The sequence below is a fragment of the Panthera leo genome, chromosome B2, assembly GCF_018350215.1.
Source record: "Panthera leo isolate Ple1 chromosome B2, P.leo_Ple1_pat1.1, whole genome shotgun sequence".
In the NCBI taxonomy this organism is placed as follows: Eukaryota; Metazoa; Chordata; class Mammalia; order Carnivora; family Felidae; genus Panthera; species Panthera leo.
The window spans coordinates 74,632,901-74,641,661 of NC_056683.1; positions in this window are offsets into that span (position 1 = coordinate 74,632,901).

The following is an 8,761-nucleotide window of genomic DNA, read 5'->3' on the forward strand; positions in this document are numbered from 1 at the left end:
ATACCAATAATGAAGAAACAGAGAAAGAAATCAAGGAATCAACCCCATTTACAATTGCACCAAAAACAATAAGATACCTAGGAATAAACATAACCAAACAGGTAAAAGATCTGTACTCTGAAAACTCTAGAAGACTTATGAGAGATATTAAAGAGGACACAAAGAAATGGAAAAGCATTGCACGCTCATGGATTGGAAGAACAAATATTGTTAAAGTATATAGACTACTCAAAGCAATCTGCACATTTAATGCAATCCCTATCAAATTACCACCAGCATTTTTCACAGAACTAGAACAATCCTAAAATTTGGATAAAACCACAAGACTCTGAATAACCAAAGCAATTCTGAAAAAGCAAAGCAAAGTTGGAAGCATACCCATTCTGGACTTCAAGCTATATTGCCAAGCTGTAGTCATCAAGACAGTATGATACTGGCACAAAAACAGACACATAGATCAGTGGAACATAACAGAAAATCCAGAAATAGGTGCACCTGGGTGTCTCATTTGGTTGAGCATCTAAGTCTTGATTTTGGCTCAGGTCATGATCCCAGGGTCATGGGATCGAGCTCAGTGTTGGACTCTGCACTGACCATGGAGACTAATTAATAAATATTCTCTCTTTCTTTCTCTCTCTCTTTTACTCTCTCTGTCACTCAGTCCCTCTCTCTCTCTCTCTCTCACACACACACACCTTCTGCCCCTCCCCTCTGTTCATGCTCTCTCTCTCTCTAAAATAAATTAAAAAAAAAAACAACCCATAAATAGACCCACACCATATGGTCAACTATTCTTCGACAAAGCAGGAGAGAACATTCAGTGGAAAAAAGTCTCTTCAACAAATGGTGTTGGGAAAACTGGACAGTGAATGAAACTGGACCACTTTCTTACACCATACACAAAAATAAATTCAAAATGGATGAAAAACCTAAATGTGAGATAGGAAACCATCAAAATCCTAAAGGAGAACACAGGCAACAACTTCTTTGACCTCGGTCATAGCAACTTCTTACTAGACATGTCTTACTAGATGCATCGCTAAAGGCAAGGGAAACAAAAGCAAGCATGAACTATTGGGATTTCATCAAGATAAAAATCTTCTGCACAGTGAAGGAAACAATCACCAAAACTAAAAGGCAGCCTACAGAATGGGAGAAGATATTTGCAAATGACCTATAAATGGTTGGTATCCAAAAATCTATAAAGAACTTAGCAAACTCAACACCCAAAAAACAAATAATCCTGTGAAGAAATGTGCAGAGGACATGAATAGACACTTTTCCAAAGAAGACATCCAGGTGGCTAACAGACACATTAAAAGATGCTCAACATCATTCATCATCAGGGAAATACAAATCAGGTGTGAGATACCACCTTACACCTGTCAGAATGGCTAAAATTAACAGCACAGAAAACAACAGATGCTGGTGAGGATGTAGAGAGAGAGCAACCCTCTTACATTCTTGTTGGGAATGAAAACTAGTGCAGCTACTCTGGAAAACAGTATGTAGGTTCCTCAAAAAGTTAAAAATAGAATTATCCTACAATCCAGCAATTGCATTGGTAGGTATTTACCCAAAGGATACAAAAATACAGATTTGAAGGGGTACATGCACCCAAGATTTATAGCAGCATTATCAACAATGGCCAAATTATGGAAACAGCCCAAATGTCCATTAACTGATGAATGGATAAAGAGGATGTGGTGTGTGTGTGTGTGTGTGTGTGTGTGTGTGTAGAGTGGAATATTAGTAATCCAAAGCTGAAATCTTGCCATTTGCAATGACATGGATGGAGCTAGAGTGTCTTATGCTAAGCAAAGTAAGTCAGTCAGAGAAAGACAAACATCATATGATTGCACTCATGTGTGGAATTTAGGAAACAAAACAGATGACCATATGGGAAGGGAAAAGAGAGAGAAAGAATAGAAAACCATAAAAGACTCTTTTTAAAATGCTTTTTCTTTTTTAAATTTTAGAGAGGGATAGCATGAGCAGAGGAGAGAGGCAGAGGGAGAGAGAAAGAGGGAGAATCTTAAGCTGGCCCTATGCTCAACAGGTATCCCAATGAGGGGCTCAATCCCACGGCCCTGGGATCATGACCTGAGACAAAATCAAGAGTCAGATGCTCAACCGAGTGACCTAGGAACCCCAGGAGACTCTTAATGATAAATTACAAACTGAGGGTTGATGGAGGGAAGTGGGTGGGGTGTGGGCTAAATGGATGATGGGCATTAAGGAGGGTACTTGTTGGGATGAGCACTGGGTGTTATATGTGAGTGATGAATCACGAAATTCTATTCCTGAAATCAATATTACACTTTATGTTAACTAACTAAAATTTAAATAAAAATTTTGGGGAAAAAAGTGCTTTGAGTTCTTGACTGGTGGGAGAACTGACCTGCTTGCTTCCTTAGGCACTTTGCTGAACTGCCTTTGGGGAGCAAATAAAGGCAAAAACCTCACAGCCACACAGATGGAGGCTGACATTACTCACCATTTACTTGCTGTGGGCAAATTCAATAAGCTCTCATGACTCCTATTTGTTCCTGTATAAGTGGAGATGGTGCTCATGTGTTGTTGCAATAAAATCAAAAACGTCACCAAGGAATGGAGTTCTTTGGCCCTAGCAGGTGTGCAATAGATGTGAAAGGGTATATACTTTTTCTTAAAAGATTTATTTTATTTTTAGAGAAGCAGTGTGGGAGTTGGGTAGAGGTAAAGAGGGAGACACAGACAGAGACAGAGAGACAGAGAATCTCAAGCATACTCCACACTTAGCATGGAGCTGGACTCAGGACTCAATCCCAACACTCTGGGATCATAACCTGAACCTAAAGCAAGCATCATATGCTCAAGATTTAGCTTCCCAGGTGCCTGGGGAATATACATTTTGAACCTCTTCTCCAACATTGTGTGTTTAAGCCCATCAGTTGGTTGGAAGGGATGGAGTTAGGAGTCATAAATGGACTCACAGGAGGCACTGTTTGTGGCTTAGCTTCCTATACCCTTCAGGTTTGCTGAAGCCTCTAAAGGATGTGCTCGATTTTTACCGTTGTAGAAAAAGATGCCACTTTATTAAAATAGGTTATGTCTAGAGGTGACTGAGTGGCTCAGTAGGCTAAGGGTCCAACTTTGGCTCAGGTCATGGTGTCAGGGTTTGTGAGTTTGAGCCCCACATTGGGCTCTCTGCTGTCAGCACAAAGTCCACTTTAGATCCTCTGCCCCCCTCTCTCTCTGTCCCTGGCCCGCTCGTGAGCATGCACTCTCTCTCTCTCTAAATAAACAAAGAAACATCAAAAAAAGTTATGTCTACAAGAAACAACTTGTCACTTTCTGTTTTTTAGTCTAATGGTCAAAATTCTGTCCAATATAACTTTTCACTAACAGCAGAAACATTCTTTCTTTTGAACCTGGCACCCTTTTTTTCTGTATTGACTTAAAAAAAAATCTAACTAAACACATAATTCTTTTTTTTTCCTAATGTCCTAAATTCTATAAGGACACTCTAGGCAGTATGGGTAGGAGTGAAGGAGTTAAACTTATAGTAAAGAAGTGTCTGCCAGCCACTCAGCACATGTCTATTCAACACCACTTGGATTTGAAGGATGATTTCTCTGATCTTGAAGTTCCATAAAGAAAACTACATGTTTCTGCATTTGGGTTGCTCTTTTATTGCAACTCTGAAAAACTGTTTTTAAGAGAAAAGAGGACTAAATTACCACAAAGGGATGTTTTTAATAGACAGAGTTCATATCAAACATCTAAGCCTAACAATATCAAAAGGAAATGTTTATTGTTGCATTTTTTCAGATGTTTTCAGGCCTAGAGAAAAACTTTGACATTTCAAATGAATAAAGCTTAATTATCCACAATATTCAAGTTATTGTGCTAGACATATTTTGGAAATGTAACAGTGAAATAGAGAAGGTCTCTATTTCACAGGACAGAAATCTCAACATTTCAAACATCTTATGGTAAGAGCAATACCAGCACGAGTGGGAGAAAGGATAGCAGCGCTGACCTTGTGGAGAAGGGGGCGTTTGGGTTTAGATACAAAGCAGCTTCAGTGAAAGGGTCTTTTTAGGAAGGGACATGTATCAGAGTCCTCCAGAGAAACAGAACCAAAAGGATACACGCATAGAGAGGAATATTTACTTTAAGGAAGGGGCTTATGGGATTGTGGAGGCTTGGCAAATCCCAAATCTTCAGGGGAGGCTGGCCAGCTGGAGACCCAGACAAGAGTTGCATTTCTAGCCCTAACGTGGTCTGCTGACAGAATCCCCTCTTCTTCCAGAGGCCCACCCACATCATGGAGGGCAATCTGCTTTACTCAAAGTCTACTGATTTAAGGGTTAATCTTATCTAAAAAATACCTTCACAGAAATACCTAGAATGTTTGACCAAATATCTGGGTAGCATGGCCTAGTCAAGTTGATATGTAAAATTAATCATCACACAAGAGTTTTGAGGTGAAGAGGGAAAAGCAGAAAACAAAACAAAACAACAACAAAAAAAAACCTCTATGTCAGACACCTTTGATCTCTCAGAAAATGAAGGATTTGCTGGAAGGAAGGACTGGGGGTTGGTGGCAAATAAAACCACCCCCTGGGGACAAGGATGAGATTTGGGGATGTGGAAAGAATTAGGAAAAACACTCAGAATAACCTTTACCTTTTAAGAAATGTTGAACCTAAGTCAGGTTTCTTCCTCTCTTTTTTTTCTTCAGCATGCTTTCTAAAATAGGAGGAGCTGTGGAATTATACCAAGTGAAACACGAGTCCCAGAAACCCACTCACTAACCCACTGTATGACCTTGGGAAAATTATATGAATTCTTCCAGTCTCTGCTGTAAAGAGTAAATAAAATGACTTGTGTAAAAATGTCTGGAGCAGGGAGTGGTTACTTAACCCAGGGGTGATCTTGCCCCTCAAAGGACATTTGGCAATAACTAGAGACATTTTTGGTTGTCACAACTGGTGGTGGGGTGGGGGTGGGAGGTTGGTGGTGTATTTATTATTAGTCTCTAGTGAGTAGAGGTCAGGGCTGATGCTACTAAACATTATTTAATGTACAAGACAGCGCCCCCACCCCATCCCCTGACAAAGAACTATCCAGTACAAAATGTCAGAGTGCCAAGATTTAGAAACCCTGCTCTAGAACAATGTCCAAGGCATTATAAAAACAGGAAGTATTGGTTTCTGTCTTTATATTAATCATGGTAAACCAAATGGAGTAGAATTTTTACCCATAAGTGGCCACAACTAAAGGCTTGGTTTTCTAACATATTTAAAATATTCTGTTGTAAAGAAGACTAAAGTGGAATTTAGAGCCAAAAAGAAGGAAACTCCATTCAGAAATAAAATTCTCTCACAAAAAAAAAAAAAAAAAAAAAAAAAAAAGAATAGGAAAGAAATCAACTTCAAGAAATACCAGAAGTCTAACTCCTGGTTATAAAAGGGCCCTGCTGTTCCTTTTGAAAAGCTCTGGGCCAGGACAGACTCATTCTAATATATCGTGTGCTGTAGAACCAAACTTTGAGGGAAACATTCAGTTGACTTAGACTTACATTTATAAACTTATTTATACATTTTTCCTATATCAATGATATATTTTAGAAACAAAACAGGGAACCCAGCAAATTGAATGGTTAGGTGTTATCCAGGCTTATGTGTAACTTCTTAGCTAAAAACAAAACTGAAATTCTTGAGGCATCTGGATGGATCAGTTGGTTAAGTGTCTGAGTCTTGATTTCTGCTCAGATCATGATCTCGAGGTTTGTGAGATACAGCACAGTGTCAGGCTCTGTGCTGACAGTGCGGAGCCTGCTTGGGATTCTCTCTTTCCCTCTCTCTCTGCCCCTCCCCCCCCAAATAAACAAATTAAAACTTAAAAAAAAAAACACTGAAATTCTTAAGCAGCTTCAGTGCCAACTTTGTACAGCTTTATCTGAAATATCTCAGTATCTTTGGTTTCTCTAAGAGTGTAGACACTGAACAAATATGCAAAAAATAAGGTAGTTTTAATTCTTCCAAAGTAATATGACCATATTTGCATCAAAAGTTCAAATTATTTCTCTTCTATTTTGGTAGGGCTGGGAGGGAGGAAAGCTCTGTAAACCCATTAGCTAACTATCTAGCGCTTTGTAATGCTGTCACACACAAATCCCACTTTTGTTTAGCCTTTTTCTTTACATTGTGGCACAACTTGCAAAAACAGGCTATTACGTGTTAAATGTAGACAGGAGTTTTGAAAATTACTTTGAATTTAAGGGTAAGTTCTAAAAAAAAGAAGTCAGATCAGTTAAAAATAGGATGAGGAAGAAACTACATGTGAGCCCTGATGCCTGCTCACTGGCCAGAGGCCCAGAATTCCTTCGTTGGCCTCAAGTAACAGATTAAAGTCTAGAGAAAAGGGGAGGGACCATTACCCCCGGAACTGGACTGAAAAGTATCAGTGGAGGTTAGTTAGGGAGGAACTCAAGGCCATGGATGAAATCAATCATGTCACCCTTGTGAGTTGGGTAGGGAGTGTTTTCTAAGAGCACTGAAAATAGTAGCTGCCATCTGAGGAGAGCCTACTATGGGCCAGGCACTTATAAATATTCTTTTAGTTGATCCTATAAACAAAGAGCCTTTCAGGGTTGAGAGAATTGTTCCCCTTTTTCATGTAAGACAAATTAGGCTGAGAGAGAGAGAGATTATGTAAACTGCCTGAGTTCATCCAGCTGGTAAATAGCCATGGTGGGATTCACACCTAATACGAGCGGAATGTCGAATGACTGAGAATCATACCTTCATTTGTGCATGTCTATGATGAAAACGGATCTATTGTGGGTTTTTAAAAAATTAATAAACTTTCAGTTTTAAGCAGTTTTAGGTTCATATATTGTGGGCTTTTTAATGCCAATTTTATAAATAATCTATAACAATACAAGAAAATCAACAACAGTTGGAGTCCCTCAAACTCCAAACAACCATTTCATGCATCTTTTGTATGGTTACACATATCCATGCAATTTGACAACAATGGAATCATATATGTTCTTCAACAATTCAAAGATGTTTTGTAATACAGATTTCCTTTCTTCTTCTTCTTTTTTTTTTTTTTTTGCTTGTCTCCTACTTCCTGCCTCCTCCACTTGTTCACATAATCCTACACACACATACATGACTATGGATATATACTTTTCTGCATATGTATACATATTTAGGTCTTTTGGTTGTTGCTTTTATATGAGTGGAATCATTATTAATATGTTCTTCAGGGTATTTCACTTAACTATACTTTAAGGAACTCCCTCCAAGGCAGCTGGTTTGGATCTGACTTATTCCTGCTGGCCTTCTGTCCCAGAGTACAGGTATACCACGGTAACATTTTGCTTTGATAGGCATTCATTTTGCTTTCGATTTTTCTGCTACCATATAAAAATCATTGCAATAAACATCCTTGTACGTAGCCTTGATCTATTTTGCACTCTAAAATCATCCCTTTCCTTTATTTACTCTCCATGTTCAGTCACCAGCTCACTAAATTTTATCCTCAATGTGTCTCTGGAATATATCCTCTCCCCTTGTCCAGGGCTCCAGGGCTCCAGGGCTCATGCCTAGCTGGAATCTTTGTAATGTTTAGTTTGAACTATTTTATACCTCTTAGCTGTTCTTTCTACTTCAAGATCTCTTTTACTCTTTCACTTCATTTTTCTCTCAGAAAAACAAATCCTTCTGCTTTGAGGAGTGTCTTTTTAGTATGCAAACTGAACTCATCTTTTTAAAAATTTTTATTTTTTAAAGTTTTTTTAAATGTATTAATTTGAAAAGAGAGAACATGATTAGGGGAGGGGCAAAGAGAGAGGAGAGAGAGAGAATCCCAAGGAGGCTGTCAGTGCAGATCCTGTTGTGGGGCTTGAACTCACAAACTGTGAGATCATGACCTGAGTAAAAGTCTGAAGCATAATCCACTGAGCCACACAGGTGCTCCTTTATTTTTTATTTTTTGAAATGTTTATTTATTTTTGAGAGAGAGATACAAAGTGTGAGCAGGGGAGGGGCAGAGAGACAGATGGAGACACAGAATCCAAAGCAGGCTCCAGGCTCTGAGCTGTCAGCACAGAGTCCAATGTGGGCCTCGAATCCACAAACTAGGAGATCATGACCTGAGCAAAAGTCCGAGGTGGCACTTAAGCAACGGAGCCACCCAGTGGCCCCACCCAGGTGCTCCTTTAATATGCAAACTGACCTCATCTTTTTAGGAAGCTCCCTAACATGCAAATAGTCCAGCTGGCTAAGAGAAACAGCAATGCATTTGAGGTGACAAATGGAAACTAATACTTAGACCGCATGCAGGGCAGACATTGAGGAATGGAGACAACTGTGAAATGAGAGAGGGCTTGTTCCATCTGAATTGTTAGCTCCTACTTGGCCTCAATCATCCCCAGGAGGGAATGTGGACCAGACTTGCTTAATCTTCTAATTTTTCACACACAAAAATTGGACATTTTCGTGGTAAAATTGGATTTTTGTGGTAACCTTCCAATTTACTAGCTACACCAAAACATCTGCCATCAGAGACATTGGCCCCAAATCCAGAGTGGCTCCTGCTGTTTCCATCTCCCAGAACTCAGCTCCACACACCCATTCACTCTGACCTCTGGTGGTCGCTCCTTGTTTGTTCATCCTCTGGGAGGTAACTTAAACGTAATGAAGACTGTCTGGTTTAATTGATGCTTTGTTCTTGGATCTAGTCAGAGTCTTGGGGTATG